Raw genomic sequence first — 16346 nt, forward strand, 5'->3', positions numbered from 1 at the left:
TTGAGAATCCTCATCTCATTCAGTCTCTTTATTTTACAGATGAGGAGACTGAGGCCCAAAGAAACTGTGCCGCTTGGTTAAGGTTCCACCACAGGTCAGAACCAGATCTAGAGTTAGAAACCTGGCTTCTAGTTTTCTGTTTTCCTAAGGATCACTTTCCTGACAGAAGAATTTTGTTTTTTGCTTTTCTTTTTATAAAAAATAAATTAAAAAGGCCTACATAATAACAGGAATAGAACTCTCTAATTTATAAAAGTTCCTATTTTCTCATTCTTCTTTCTTTATCTCATTTATTGAACTTCTACTCAGTGTGCTGGAGACTTGAGGGGCACGTCTTCTGCCCCTCAGGCCTCATGCTGTGATGAGAGTGTGTGACCTATGCACCAGAGCGCTCAGCCTGCGCGGCTCTGCAGCTGCATTCCGCCAGTTTGTGGTAGCCTGCAGAGAGGCTAGATGCCCAGGGGTCTCTGGGGGGAGCTGAATCATCACCTATTACCTCAAGGTCACAGCACTGTGTTGACCAGGGCAAAACGACACAGTAATATTAGGTGCAGCTCATATGTTACACCTTACTTACTACAAATAATAAGAGGTTGAGCTTGTAAGGCTACTTCTACTCAGCTTACCAGGCAGCTAGGGCATTCTCCCAGGACCTGGCACCTATAGGCACCCCACCCCCACCCCGCCCCTGCCCCTGACACTGAGCTCTGTGCAGGTAGGAGGCACATTTCTCACTGTTGGATCTCAGGCTCAGTACATAACAGAAACCTGTTAAGAAACCCATTAAGTGTCTGGATAACTTTGGAGCCCATGAAAACTTATAGGGCTATTGCAAATTTGGGGGTGGTGGTCAAAGATGACAGAGAAGGAATAAAGCTCAGTGCAGGTCAAGCAGCATTTGGATCCTGTTGCTCAATAGGCACATGGTAAAATACAGGACAGTTTGTGATAGTGAGAACATGATTGAAAATACAGTCTTTAGAAGTTTCCTTTTAGTGATGTATAAAGAGCCCAGGACAAGTGTGTTGTTATCCTCCGGTGAGAGAGAATTAAGTAATCTTTCTCTTAAAAGAGCTACATCAAAGGAGTCTTAGATGTAACCTTTCAGGAGGAGAAAGATTGCTGCTTTCAGATCTCAGGGGGTTACTAATTTTCTTGATATGAGGAATCCTGTAACCCAGATGCCCTGCCTAACAGTCTGCCTTCATCAGGTCTCTAAAGAAAGTGCCCTAGCAAACAGCCTGGTGTTGTGTTCCCCAGGCAGTTGAGATGGGTAGAACCCAGGGGGATGACGACACGCTCCTTGAATGCACACCACCATGTGAGTCCACGTGCAGGAATACGTACTCAGTTATGGTAAGTGAATCAGGCACTGGTATTAGAAGCCTGTGAAACACAAAAAATGAATTCAGCAGTGTAATTAAAATTGTTCTTTTGACTTAGAAGAATCAAAATTTCTTTTAATTGAAGGAGAACAGTATCTTGACTTGTCAAAAAAGTACATTCAATTAAAAATGACAGATTTTTAAACTTAGAGAAGCCCTGTATGTGTTACAAAATGGCATTTCACAGGCAGATTTATTAATTAGGATTATTTTGCAAGGGTCTTCAGACCCTCAGGTTGGAGTAAGCACCCCTTTTATGTGCAGACTGTGCTCAGCCATAAGACATCTGTGTAATTGGGTGACTTGTATTTTCTGAGTCACTCCCCTGTTCCACTGCAACTGTCTCTATAGTAGCAGGTAGAGTTGAAACAATCTGCAGAGAAAGGGTCAGGATAGAGCTCAGGTTGGCCATCTCTTATGTGTTTTAGACTATTGAAGAGCCAAACTGAAATGTTAAAACCTCCAGACAGATTGCTGTTCTGTTCCTCCTCTTCGCCCAGGGCTCCAGAGGCAGTGTAAGGCCTAGTGGATACCTCCTGGCCAGCTCCTCTTCCTCCAGCCCCAGCCTGGAGTCCTATTGTTGTCTGGGGGCCGGGGTAGGACTTTTTCTCAGCTTAGAGCCTTAACTCCCAACCTGCAGTTCCTAGCATATTGTTTCCCTTTTTATTCTGCGTGGGGTTTTGAAAATGTCTAATAGTGCTGGATGGTTTTATCATTCATCATTATGAGTGGTATTGTTTATTACAATTTGCAACCACAAATCTGGTAAAACAAATTCATTTCCTACATTCAGACTGTGCTCATCTAAAAATTCTGTTTATAACATTAAGTCAGAAGAAGGCTTCTATTATAAGTTGTTGAGAAGCAACTCTGTACCCCTTTTAATAAAGCTATTTTTGAAATGTAATTTAATGCCTGCAAGTAAATTGCTTGGAGGTTTAGTTCCTTGCTTGCAAAAGAAGTGTGAAAAGGAAAGTATTTTTTAAATACATTTTCTGAGCTCTGGCCAGCAACCCATTCATTCATTTAATATTTATCAATTTACCATATGATTATTCTTATGTATATATATGTATACATATGTATATGTATTTTATATATATACTTATATCCTTGTATTTTATATATATTAGTGGATATGTGTGTATATATGCTTATGTGTGTACTAATATTAATATCAAGCAGAAGTACAGCAAAAAGATTGGTATCCTCGAATTATAAGGCAATTTTTTTTCCTGTGTAACCTATAAAACGAGATACTGAATTGATAGTACTGAGCCACTTCTTAAACACTGATTTTTCTTTTTGTATTTATCTATGTTTATATTTTTTAAATCTGAGAATTACAGAAATAGTTAATTTCTACTGATCCTTCAGATTATGGCTTAAATGTCCTCTCCCCAAGGAGGGCTTCCATGTACTACCCACTTAAATGGTTGTCACTGGCGTGTTCACCCTGTGCTTCCTTGGCAGTTTTCATGTCACATGCATGCACACACACAGTTACGTGTGCTGTGTCCTGTTCCCTGGAGATGATGTTCAGGACCCCTGTCTTTCTTGTCCTCTCCTGCCTGTGCTGTGCTGGCCATTCTGGGCGCTGGAGTGCGTATTCCCTCTGAGGTGGCTGGGATGCTCTGTGTCCTTTGCAGGACTGTCTTGGAAGTTTTCAAAGTGTTTTCTTGATTCAACCAAGAGATCTTTTTTCTATTTATTTTTTTTTATTTTTTTAAAATTTATTTATGATAGTCACAGAGAGAGAGAGAGAGAGAGAGAGAGGCAGAGACACAGGCAGAGAGAGAAGCAGGCTCCATGCACCGAGAGCCCGACGTGGGATTCGATCCCAGGTCTCCAGGATCGCGCCCTGGGCCAAAGGCAGGCGCCAAACCGCTGCGCCACCCAGGGATCCCGAGATCTTTTTTCTATTACCAGCTTAATATCTTTTCAAATTATTGAATACTTGGATTTTTCCCTCCACCAAGGAGATGGAAACAACTGAGAGTAGATGACTGTTTACATCCTCAACGGTGCTTTCCTCTTTTGCTCTCCATGTTCTTTTCCTTGTAAATGAACAAATACATTGTGAGGGTAGCAGAGTTGAGTTTGTTTGTTTGTTTATTTATTTATTTATTTATTTTTGTTTTGGTAGCAGAGTTTAATGCATCCTTTGAATTCAAGTATAGAGATTTTTGAGGAGGGCAGCCCCGGTGGCGCAGCGGTTTAGTGCTGCCTGCAGCCTGGGGTGTGATCCTGGAGACCCAGGATTGAGTCCCGTATTGGGCTTCCTGCAGGGAGCCTGCTTCTCCTCCCTCTGCCTCTGTCTCTGCCTCTCTCTTCGCTCTCTCTGAATGAATAAATAAATAAATCTTAAAAAAAAAAGAAAAAGATTTTTGAGGAGAATGATGTAGTTTTGAGAAACTAGTTAAACTAATTCCAGTGGGGGAAAAAAATCTGATCCCAGTGCTTTTGATATTTTAATTTATAGGAAATGCTCTTTTTGTTTTCCTAAGGACAGTGCCTGACTAGGGAAAGGTGTTGTCATTCAAAATTATTTATTGGGCACTTGTGAGAGTGGACATGTGGATCTGGCATCAGACAAACTGGTCCCAACCATTGGACCATTTGAGATGGTGCCAGGGGCTGTGTGCAAGGCGTGGCATGGCATGGTGCAGTGAGGTCACAGCATGGCCAGGTGTTCCCTGACCTTGGGGCACTTCTCCCTACTGAGTCAGTCCTGGGATCTTTCAGCAGTGCTGATCTAACCTACAAATTTAGATTTATTTTCATTTTATTCCAGTAGAAAATTAATGAGGCCTTCTTTTGTGTAAAAAGTGTTGACAGTAGAATATTTTATGTTCAAAATATTGATTAATTTTGGGGGGAACCTAAGAGATTTGATGTTGCATAATAAATGTCTATTTAAATTCACTGAGTAAATTGCAGTGAATTGTAACTATATTAAGCAAAAGTGAACATTGCAGAATAGGTTTATTTGAAAGACTGATTAGATAAAAATTTCTTCGTAACCTGAATGATGTCACACTTTTGTACAGCCTTAAGTTAAAACAGTGTGATCAGTTGGATGTCATGTAGGAAACTTTGTACTGTGGGTACAGTAATTTTAGCAAAGGGGGTCACATTTGATTAGGAAGTTGATTTATTCTAGCATGAGAATATTAGATTCAAAAAGATCCTAGAAATATTACACTAGACATCTCAAGTTTTCAACATGACTCTATCTGTAAAAATATATGTGACATTTCATATTCTGGACTAAAGTAAGTATGTAGTGGTAATGGATATTCGACCATGATTTCATGTGGGCAAGACTTCAGAGAAACCTATCATAGTGCCGAAAACAAAACTAAACTCACCACTGCATTACAACTCCAAAACACGATTTTTTTTTTACACAAGAGTAATTTTAACTATTATTCAGTAGCATGCGATAGTCATTCACTTTTTTTTTTTTTTTTTGGCATTCACTCTTAACTAGATCTTTTCCTCCTTATTCAGATCCATTTGGACAATGCTTTCCAAGAGTAAGCTAAATAATTCTAGTCAGTTCTCACATTTAAAGTACCTAGAAACCAAGCCAAATAATTAGTTAAACGATGCAGGAAATTTATTTTAGCCTTCACAATATCTCAGTATCTTCCTTGATCTGGTTGTGAATGTCCTATGTTAGTCCTAAGAGGGTAAATAAACTCCACGGATGTCAATGCTGAAATTCAAAACAATGAAAAAACACACTTGGTTTTAAAAAGTGACAAATGGGGACCCCTGGGTGGCTCAGCGATTGAGTGTCTGCCTTTGACTCAGGTCGTGATCCTGGGGTTGGGGATCTCTGCATGGAGCCTGCTTCTCCCTCTGCCTGTGTCTCTGCCTCTCTGTGTGTCTCTCATGAATAAATAAATAAAAGCTTTAAAAAAAAAGTGACAAATGTATTAGTTAAACATTATTGATGTTTTGGGAGTTTTGAGGCATGTATTTTGCAGGATTTGAGTTTATAGTTGTCTGACCTGTCCAGAATAGCAGTCAAGTCGTCATGGAGGGAGCTCTGGTCTTTGAGACCAGGCTTTCAGTCCTGCTGACTCTGACTTTGGGCAAGTTGCTGAGTGTCATTATCTTGGTTTCTCAATAGTCCAAGGAGGTCTTTCGAGCATTGGATAACCTTTTAAAGATAATTTGAGAGGTGCAAATGGCAAATCCAGTTTTACAGCATAAATCTTTTTTGATTCTTACGATATCATGAGTCAGTGAGTATGCCTTTGTTGATACAGTCTCTATCTGATAATAGACAGATGTTAGAAATGTGACTCAAGAGGCAGACTACTCTGTCATTTGGTAATGTGTAATGTTGGGAAATTGCTGAATCTTTCTGTTCCAGTTACCTCATCTCTGTAATGGGGGGGGGGATATTTATAGAGTTGTGAGGAATAAATGAGTAATTACAGGAATAATGTAATAACTACTAATACGTGTTGAATATTTACTGTGTGGTAGATGCTTTCTAAGTGCTGAGGGTGCAAACCTAAAAAAACCACATTAAAAAAAGATTTTATTTATTTGAGAGAGTGAGAGAGCACAAGTAGGAGCAGAGGGAGAGGGAGAAGCAGGCTCCCTGCTGACCAGAGAGCTCGATGTGGGGCATGAACCCAGGACCCTGGGATCAGGTTGTGAGCCAGAGGTAGACACTTAACTGACAAAGCCATCCAGGCGCCCCCCAAAAAGCACATTTTTTACTTCAGAAAGCTCACAGGTGAGAGAGAGAGAGAGAGAGAGAAGGAAGTTAAGTATAATCTACCCAGTGTAGGCTTGTGTTATGGTGGGTGTCCTTATAGTATAGATCAGGGCTTGAGGAAGGTCATGTCCACTGGGAGGGAAAAGGTCTCAGAAAAATGTTTGGAGGCATATAACCTTGTAAAAAGCAGGTACCGGTCAAGTGTGCCTGACACCTTGCTAGGTGCTGGGGCTCAAGGGAGGCTATAGATAAAATTAGGCAGCATAATCTCTGCCCTAAAGTTTCATGACAAGCTGTGAGTTGAATGTAAATGGTAGATGTTAAGATACTTGAACAGAGTCTTGAGATGAAGTGTCTGGCAGGACATAAAGGAAGTGAGAGGGAAGGAGCTAAGGCACAGGAGAAAGGGGCTGGTGGAGCACGTGTACAAGCCTGCCTCTGGGATGCAGAGACAGGGTCTTGGCAGGGAGGGCAGGCCTTCAGTGCCAGGTTGCGTGGGGCGGGCAGGCCAACTCATACATAAGGCCAGGTCAGAAGGAGCAGATAGAAGAGGGAATTTGAGGGTGGGGGTGGCTTCATGAACTCGAACAGTGTCTGATTATTAAATTAACTAGTTTCATGAGTTTTGACTATTCATAAAAATTACAATTCGAATTTCATAGTCTTTGTTTCTCCACTAAATGTAATACCTTGACATTTTTAATTAAGGGAAAAGCTTTATTTGGTCATTACATTTGAAAATATTCTCCTGTACTTGTGCTTTTAGAAAATGAAGTAAACACAGAATATGTAGAAGTTGGCTTTTGTTGGCAGGTTTTTATTCTTGCAACCATGAGAATCCTTTTGCTTGTGCTTGCCTAGTGCTTTCCTGCTGCATTTACTAGAGAGGAGTACCAGCAGGGTGGTAATCCTGCAGAATCTGGAATGATAGTTTGTTGCTTGATTTATTTTTAATTGAAATGATGTGTTGAGAACCTTGGCACCTTACTTTCATCAGTTAGTAAATTGACTTGGTAGCAGTTGCTGATGGCTGTTTTTGATATACTCCATAATATAAATATATCACCTGGACAATGTATAATTACAGTATTATTTTACAGTTATAGTATCTTTGTGTGCATGTATTTAGTCATTATACGAAAGTTTTTATTTATTTTATTTTATTTTATTTTATTTTATTTTTTTAAAGATTTTATTTATTTATTCATAGACACACAGAGAGAGGCAGAGACAGAGGCAGAGGGAGAGGGAGAGGGTGAAGCAGGCTCCATGCAGGAAGCCTGATGTGGCGCTTGATCCCCGGTCTCCAGGATCACACCCCAGGCTGCAGGCGGCGCCAAACTGCTGCGCCACCAGGGCTGCCCGAAAGTTTTTATTTTTTAACTAATTTATTAAAAACATTTTTTAAAATTTTAAGTAGGCTACACACTCAACATGGGGCTTGAACTCACAACCCTGAGATGAAGAGCCATTTGCTCTACCAACTGAGCTAGCCAGGTGCCCCAATTATAGGAAAATTTTTATATTCTTGTAACAGTTTGCTGCCTACAAGGTGGGTATGTGTGGGAATATGTACACATTAGACTTTAGTTGCAAATAGAAGGAATTTGAACATAATGTTTCATATTGAAGCATTTTCTGTTTTAAGAGATCTCTGAGAAAGAAAACATTTAATTTTCCAGTTCTGATAAACTCTTCTAGTTATAATATATTAGTGTGATGTATTTAATAAGAAACTTACTCCTGGGGGCATCTGGGTGGCTCAGGGGTGAGCGTCTGCCTTCTGCTCAAGTCGAGATCCAGGGGTCCTGGGATCAAGTCCCACATTGGGCTCCCCTCAGGGAGCCTACTTCTCCATCTACCTATGTCCCTGCTTCTTTCTCTGTGTCTCTCATGAATAAATAAATCTTTTTTTTTTAAAAAAAGAAAGAAAGTTACTCCTGAATTTTGCATTTCTGCCATGATGGAATAATGGGGACCAGGAGCAGGTGAGGCAAGAGAGGTACTTGCCTCACGTGCAGAATTGCAGGGGGCACCAGAAAGCTCAATAATTGAGATTAATAAATATGGTAAGGGCATCTGTCTGGCATAGTCGGTAGAGCATGTGACTCTTGATCTCAGCGTTGTAAGTTTGAGCCCCATGTTGGGTATAGTGATTACTTTAAATATTAAAAAATCTTTTTACTTATTTAAAGATTTATTTTAGTGAGGAGTGGGGCAGAGGGAAAGAGAATTCTCAAGCAGATGCCCTGCTGAGCACGGACCCCAGAATGGGCTCGATCTCATGACCCTGAGATCATGATCTGAACTGAAATCAGAAGTCCGATGTCCAACCAACTGAGCCACCCAGGTACCCCCCCAAATAAACATTTTATTTTATTTTATTTTATTTTTTTAAAATTTATTTATGATAGGCACACAGTGAGAGAGAGAGAGAGAGAGAGAGAGGCATAGACACAGGCAGAGGGAGAAGCAGGCTCCATGCACCGGGAGCCCGACGTGGGATTTGATCCCGGGTCTCCAGGATCGTGCCCTGGGCCAAAGGCAGGCGCCAAACCGCTGTGCCACCCAGGGATCCCCCAAATAAACATTTTAATACAGTGCTTTTAAAAAATCAAATTTGATGCAAAGATCCATAATGAAAAAAAAAAGATTTTAAATACATATAGGATCAGAATTAGTGATTTTTCCTTTTGCCTCAATTTTAAATTTTAATATTTTTGCTTCTCATGGATTTTTTCATTAATTTTGATTTTTATCGCTATTACGGAGTTTTTTGGCACTCCCTTAAAATTTGTACCCGAGGCCAGTGCCTCACTCACCTCAACCTAGTCCCAAACCAGACTCCCATCTTAAACAACATGAAAGCCAGATAAAATATATGAAACAACTGTTTTAGACATTGGTCAACAGACAGGTTAGGACTGTGTTCCCTGAAATAAAAGAAATGAGACCTGCAACCATTCCAGCTTATCCTCTAGAGCAAGGTCCAAGAAATTTTTCTGTAAAGGGCCAGATAGTAAATATCTCAGGCTTTTCAGACCATATGGTCTCTGTCACAACTACATACTAAACTCTGTGTCTGCTTTCCTACCAAGTATGTAAATAAATTGGTGTGTATTCCAATAAAACTTTATAAGAACTAGTAGTAGGTTAGATGTGGCCCCCATGCTGTAGTTTTCACAAACTTGTCTTAGAGACAAGTCTCTTGTCTCTTGTCCTAGAGACAGTTTCCACACTGCAGGCAGGGGCAGGGAACTGAGCCCACTGGTCTTACTGAAGTGGCAAACACTCAGTGTTTGGGAGGACTAAGTGGCTAGAATGGGGGGCATGCAAAGTATAGGAGGGGAAGGGAGCTACTTGGAGGACTCCAGAAAGCTGCAGAAAGACTCCCTTGAGGCTTTGGCTGAGTACTGACCAGCAAATACATGAAGAGAAACACTTCAAAGCAAGGAAAAGAACCACCAGAAAGGAGTAGACTGAACAATTTGTGGACATCACACAAGATTGAGATAGTGTGTATTCCCATCATATTACCACTCTAGAGTAATATCAGTTAGATCCTTTTAAAACTTCTTCTTAAATCTTTGTTAGGGAGGGTTCAGAGTAGCTTTTTCCATTTAGGGCATCAGATAGACTCCCCTCACCTCAGTAGTGGGGCTGGATTAGTTCTAGACCAGAAAGACTGCTGCAGACCTGCCCTCGCTTGTTCCAAGTAACAGTTCCCAGAACAAAGTCCCACCTGTATGTATGTATGTTTTTATTTGTTAATGTGTGTTTTTTTTAAAGATTTTATTTATTTATTCATGAGAGACAGAGAGAGAGAAAGAGACAGAGACACAAGCAGAGGGAGAAGCAGGCTCCATGCAGGGAGCCCGACACGGGACTCGATCCCAGGTCTCCAGAATCAGGCCCTGGGCCAAAGGCAGGCGCTAAACCGCTCAGCCACCTAGGGATTCCCCCTGTTAATGTGTTTTTAAAGATTTATGTGTTTATTTGTGAGAGAGTGCACGTGCATGTGCATAAGCAAGAGGAGGGGCAGAGGCAGAAGGAGAGAGAGGATCTCAAGCAGAGTCTCCACTGAGCACAGAACCTGACGCAGGGCTCAATCCCAGGACCCTGAGATCATGACCTGAGCCAAAATCAAGAGTTGGCTGCTTAACTCTCTGAGCCACCCAGGCTCCCCAAGTCCCAACTGTATTTAAAAGGAAGTAATAAAACCCAGCTCCCAACAGCATAAAAAAATTTTAGTGTCCAGCATCTTATAAAAATTACCAGGCATGCAACAAAGCAAGAAAATATGACTTTAACCAGGAGAAAAAATCAACCAATAGAAACAAATCCAAAAATAATAGATAAAGACATTAAAATCACTGAAAAGCAAGTTGTACATACTCAAGGATGTAGAGAAGAATGAGCATAATTAGCAAAAGATACCAAAAAACCTGAAAACTTCTGGATGAAAAATAGAATACCTGAAACGAAAAATGCAATAGAGAGATTAACATCAGGTTGGTACTACAGAAGAATTGGTCAATGAATGTCAAGACATGGCACTAGAAATGATGCAAAATCTAGCAAAAGAGTAGGGAAGACTGAAGAGAATAGCAGAGCATTTAGGGACCTGTGAGACAAAATCAGCTGTTCTCAGATACGTGTAACTAGAGTTCCAGGAGAGGAGGGAATACAGTTTGCATTTGAAGAAATAATGGCTGAAAAAAAAAATCCAAATTTGACGAAAACTACAAAGCAGAGCGCTCAAAAACCTCAAATAGGATAAACAAAGAAAGCCATACCAATATTGTACATAATCCCATTGCTGAGAAAACAGTGGTAAAGAGGGGTGGGAAGCAACAAGAAGAAAAGACATTACACAGGAACAGACAGAAATGGCAGCTGACATCTGGTCCGAGCTTGTGCTAGCCAGAAGACAACACAGTGACATGTTTAAAGCACTGAAAGAAAAACCTGTTAGTTCAGAATTCTGTACCTAGAGAAGATATCTTTCAGAAATAAAAGTGAAATAATAATTTCTAGGCCAAGAAAAGCTGACAGAATTTATTGCCAGTAGAACTGCAGTACATGAAATCTTTAAAGGAAGTTCAGGTAGAAGGAAATACACCAGATGAAAATTTTTAGAGAGGAATGAACCATAAATGGTTGATAAATATTGTCACTTTGAGTTGCTTTTTAAAAAATGGTTGTTTAAAGCAAAAAATAACAAAATTTTGTAGGCCTCCTAATACTTGTAGAGGTAAATGAATGAAAACAGTAGCACAAAGGATGAAGGGGGACTGGGATCATGGTACCACTATACTTAAAGTGGCATAACAGTATTTGAAGGCTAACAGTGATAAGTTAGAGATGATTATCCTACCCAGAAAAATCTGTCATCAGTGAGAAAAGAGGAAACATTAATGCCAATATCAGGTTTGTGAGAGAGGGTACCATTACAGATCCTACAGGCATTGAAAGGGTAGTAAGGGTAAAATTGTGAGTAATTTTATGCCAATAAATTTGACAAATATATGAAAACATTCTTTGAAAAACAGAAACCACCAAAGCTCACTCAAGAAGAAATATATAAACTATCATCACTCTATATTTATTAAAGAAATTGAATTGGTAATGAAAATCCTCACTTCAAAGAAAACTCGAGACCCAAATGACTTCGCTGGTAAATTGTATTAAATGCTTAGAGAAGAAGGAATTCTAATCTGACAAAAAACTTCTCTAGAAAATAGAAGAGGAGGGAATGTTTCCCACCTCCTTCTGTGAGGCCATCACTGCCCTGAAAGCAAGACCAGACAAAAACATTACAATACAGGAAAACCACCAAGCACATTTATCATACACACATGTCTTTCATACATATTAGGTCCATATGGAAACATATAAAAAAGATATTGCTTAATGATCAAGTGAACTTTATCTCAGGAATGAAAAATTGGTTTAACACTGGAAAATCAATCCGTATAATCCACCATCATAATAGATCAAACACGGAAAAATGAGAAGCATGGAGATGGAACGGAAAGCACAAAGGGACACAGAGGAAATAGTGATATCCATCACAGGTATGATTGGGTTCTGGAAGGAGAGGAGAAGGACAGTGCAGAAGCAGTGTTTGAAGGGATAATGGCCGAGAAGTTTCCAGAAAGTTGAAAGAAGCCAAACCTCAGTGTTAGGATGTTCAACAAATGACTGACACGATATCCTAAATAAAAAGAAATCCACACCCAAACACCTGGCTGTGAAGCATGTGATTACCTGCAAAGGAAGAGCAGGCAGCTTCTCAGCACCAGCATTGAGAGCCACACAGCACTTGGAATAATGCCTTCAGTACATGAAAGGAAACGATTCTCTCTCTAACCAAAATAAATGAATATTCTATAAAATGTTAATGGTGACAAAAATATGTGCACATGCGTAAACACACAATGTTAGGACTTAAGTTGGAAATATGATGAATGGAGTTAATATTTTAAAGTCCTTAAAAAAATAAAGTCCTTGCTGTCTGAGAGAGGGTAAAGATATAGTGGCCTTTGAGAAGAACCTGCACATTATAATTTCTAAAGTAATCACTAAAAGAACAGGGGTGCCAGGGTGGCTCAGTTGATTAAGCATCCAACTCTTGATCTCAGCTCTAGTATTAATCTGAGAGTCCTGAGATCAGGCGTTGTGTTGGGCTCCACACTGGACATGAAGCCTACTTTATTTTATTTTATTTTTTTTAATTTATTTTTTATTGGTGTTCAATTATGAAGCCTACTTTAAAAAAAAAAGAATTCCATTGTGGCAATTGTCAAATGCAAAATTCTTAGAAATGTAAGAAATGTAAACGTAAAAAAAATTTTTTTAATAGAAAGCAAGTGAGCATGGGGGAGGGGCAGAGGGGAGAATGACTCTTGAGCAGGCTCCACACCCAGCACAGAGCCTGAAGTAGGGCTGGATCTTACAATCATAACCTGAGCCAAAATCAAGAGTCAGGTGCTTAATGGACTGGTGCCCATATTCAAATAATTCTAAAACTCTATGTAACAGGGATACCTGGGTCGCTCAGTGGTTGAGCGTCTGCCTTTGGCTCAGCACGTGATCCCTGTGTCCTGGGATCAAGTCCTGCATCAGGCTCCTCACGGGGAGTCTGCTTCTGTCTCTGTCTCTCTCTATGTGTCTCTCATGAATAAATAAATAAAATCTTTTTTTTTAAATTCTACCTAACAAAGAATTTTTAGGATACCAGTACATAGCCATTCAGTTAGCAAGAATTAAAAAGCCTGACAAGTCTTGTTGAGGAATTTGAGCACTGTAAACTTCTGGTAGGAGTATAAATTATTAACATCTTTGGGAAATAGTTTGGCTTTATGTAGCAAAGATGAACATACACTTACCCAGTAATGTAGAAGTCACATTTCTATGTCTGCACACCAGAGAAATACATGCTCACATGTTCAAGATAGCTGCACCAGTGAGATCTGTGTCTTTGCTCCAAAGTAGAAACCATCCAGGGGACAGGGGACTGGATAAGTAAATTATGGTATATTTACACAGTGGAATACTACACAGCAATGAAAATAAATGGCAGGTACAGCAACAGAGGTGGAGTGAAAAAAAAGTAAGACAAAAGAATACATACAATATAATTCTATAAATCTGTTTATATAAAATTAAATTTGGCAAAAGTAAGCTGTATCAGACCTGCATGCCTAGATGACCCATCTAAAGAAGAGTAAAGGAGTGATAACCGTAAAGATTTGGGTAGTTACTGCTCACAAGGGGAAGTAGGGGTGTGGGGTCAGAGAGAGGCACCCAGCCCTTTTGGGGTTTCAACAGTGTTCTGTTCCTTGGCCTAGATGGTAGTTGGACTAGTGTTTGTGTACCGAACATACGTGTTTCCTGTGCTTTTTTTGATGTGTGCAATACTTCATGATAATAGTTATTATAAAAAAATAGTTATTATAAAATAAAAATAGTCTGAAGATACTGAGACTTTGTAATTTGTGTCCAACAAAAAATGGAAAATCCAAAGTACATGTTTATAGAGAGTGGTTAAAGTGTTTTCTTTAACTTCTTTCTTGACCATTTTTTTTTAATTTACGTTTTTTGAAATTCTGTTTTTAAAATCTGTAAAAATGTTCCCAGTGTGAGTTGACCAAGTATTATTCTTACTCCCAGGTAAGAGACTCCACTACATTCTTTGAAGAAGGATAAGATTGACACTGCTTCGCTTCTTTCTTTACCGAAGTCTCTTCCTCCCAGACCGAGCTTTGGGTATCTTCCTTACAGCATATGACACACGGGTACGTCACTGGAAAATTTTAATTTGTATAGATTTCTCTTTGCAGCTGGAACTTGTTTGCTTTTTGTAAAAATAAAGTGATTAAAACACATCCTGAACTTACTCATTTTTGGCTTTAGCAGTTTCACTCTGAGACGGATGTATTTGAGTATCTTCTGCACACATGGCACCATGTTTTGGTGTGTGTCTAGCCTTATTTTTATTTCTCATTTCTTTAAACCAGCATTACTTTTTGAGAATAATTGACATTATCCCTGATGGCCCGGTAATAATGAATGTGTTTGAAACCCAGGGCAGGGGTAGGGGTTTTTGCCTCATAGACTTGCCCTCTGAAAAACCCAAGACCCACTCTTTCCTGCAGGACACCCACTGCAGTGAAGGTGCCAGTGGCTGAGGCTGGAGGCCTACTCAACTCAGGATTGCATCTTTTGGTACTTGAACTGTTTGCTCCATAGCCATTGTTCTCTAGAAGTTTGAAAGGAAACTATATTTTAGTCTCTAATTTGTGATTGAGTGGCACTCTACTTGAAATTAACTCTAATATGTTAGAACAGTAAAATGAATATAAAATGAGTTTGAAGTATTTGCATTCAAAGTGAGATTTAATATGTAGCTATTTTTTAATAAATTCATAAGTATCAAGAAAACTGCAGTTTAAAAGATCGTTTGTAATCATAGGACCACTTAGTTTTTCCCAGCCATCTGAGTTTTTAGTTTGTATGGAGCAGGGTTCAAACAATCCCAGCGAGCGGATGCGTCCCTTCAGTCTGTCCCATCACTTGACAGCCCCTCCCTGTCCCCTTTCTTCTGTGTGTTTTCTTGGTTGCTTGCTTGTCGTCAGAGGTTTCCCTCTGTTGACTTTTGCCCTTTCCACTGAGCGTGTTCTTCTGGCCTCTGCATCTCCTGTGACTGGGTGGGCAGATGCAGTGGCTTGACCACATCCCTGCGTGGCCTTTGAGCACAGGCTCTGCAGAGGCAGTGATGGGTGCCCTCATCAGGACTCCTGTGTCTCAGGGACTTGGGGCCAGTGCTGCCTGGGGCCTGGCCTGTGTCATTGGAGGTCGTGAAATGATGGTGCCACACTCTTTGCCATTGACTTTTGCCTTGGGTAGTTGATACTTCGATAGAAACTCTCGCTCCTTAGGTTTTGATTACACTAAGGAACAGTTCAAATAGGAAAGGGAGGATAAATGCCTGGTTCTTTCTTTTTACCAGTTCACAAACTAATGAGTTGGTTTTACAACCACTTCCAAAGTGACTGTTGACTTGGGAACTTAGACTATGTGGTGTGTTTAGATCCCTTAGTTATGATTCTTACAGATGCTCACCTTGAGCCACCGTGGCCAGTTGAGCCTGAGTGGGCTCCTTTGTCCTCTGACCTGCATTCCTCGTTCCCTTGCTTTGTGGTGTGAGATGATGTTCTAGATTTCCTTCTAGACTTCTTTGCCCCAGACCTCGCATTGTCTCTTTGTCTGAGCAGCTCTCATTCCTTTTTGTATAAAATGGTATCTTGAGACCACAGTCTGGGTGCTGAGGATAGTCACAGCTGCAAGGCTGGTTATTGTTTGCAGGCCTTTTGGATAGATTGCCAGACAAATACACTTTTTAAGTGAAAATATCATGAATTCATACTGATGTTTCTTTCAAATTTAGTATTGTTTTTAATTCTTTATGCCTCTATTGCTGTCTCTTTTCCTAATGCTGAAAGCCTTGGTTCCTAACAACATTAACATTGTTCGTTACCTGTTTTATCCTATAAAAGAAATCTGATAGATTTGTTTGTTTGTTTATTTTAAAGATTTTATTTATTCATGAGAGACACGAGAAGCAGAGACATAGAGGGAGAAACAGGCTCTTATAGGGAGCCCAATGTGAGACTCAATCCCCAGACCTGGGATCACGCCCTGAGCTAAAGGCAGAT

At 40.0% G+C, this 16346-nt stretch overlaps 1 protein-coding gene across 1 annotated transcript in view; it reads left to right on the forward strand.

The window, feature by feature from the left end:
- Positions 1-16346, forward strand: part of TRAF3 (TNF receptor associated factor 3) — a 113385-nt gene that overhangs the window by 46474 nt on the left and 50565 nt on the right. The window contains exon 2 of the mRNA XM_038545797.1: positions 14302-14426. The gene's annotated coding sequence lies outside the window, so the exon portion shown is untranslated. The remainder of the gene's footprint in view (positions 1-14301; positions 14427-16346) is intronic.

The sequence above is a fragment of the Canis lupus genome, chromosome 8, assembly GCF_011100685.1.
Source record: "Canis lupus familiaris isolate Mischka breed German Shepherd chromosome 8, alternate assembly UU_Cfam_GSD_1.0, whole genome shotgun sequence".
Lineage (NCBI taxonomy): Eukaryota > Metazoa > Chordata > Mammalia > Carnivora > Canidae > Canis > Canis lupus.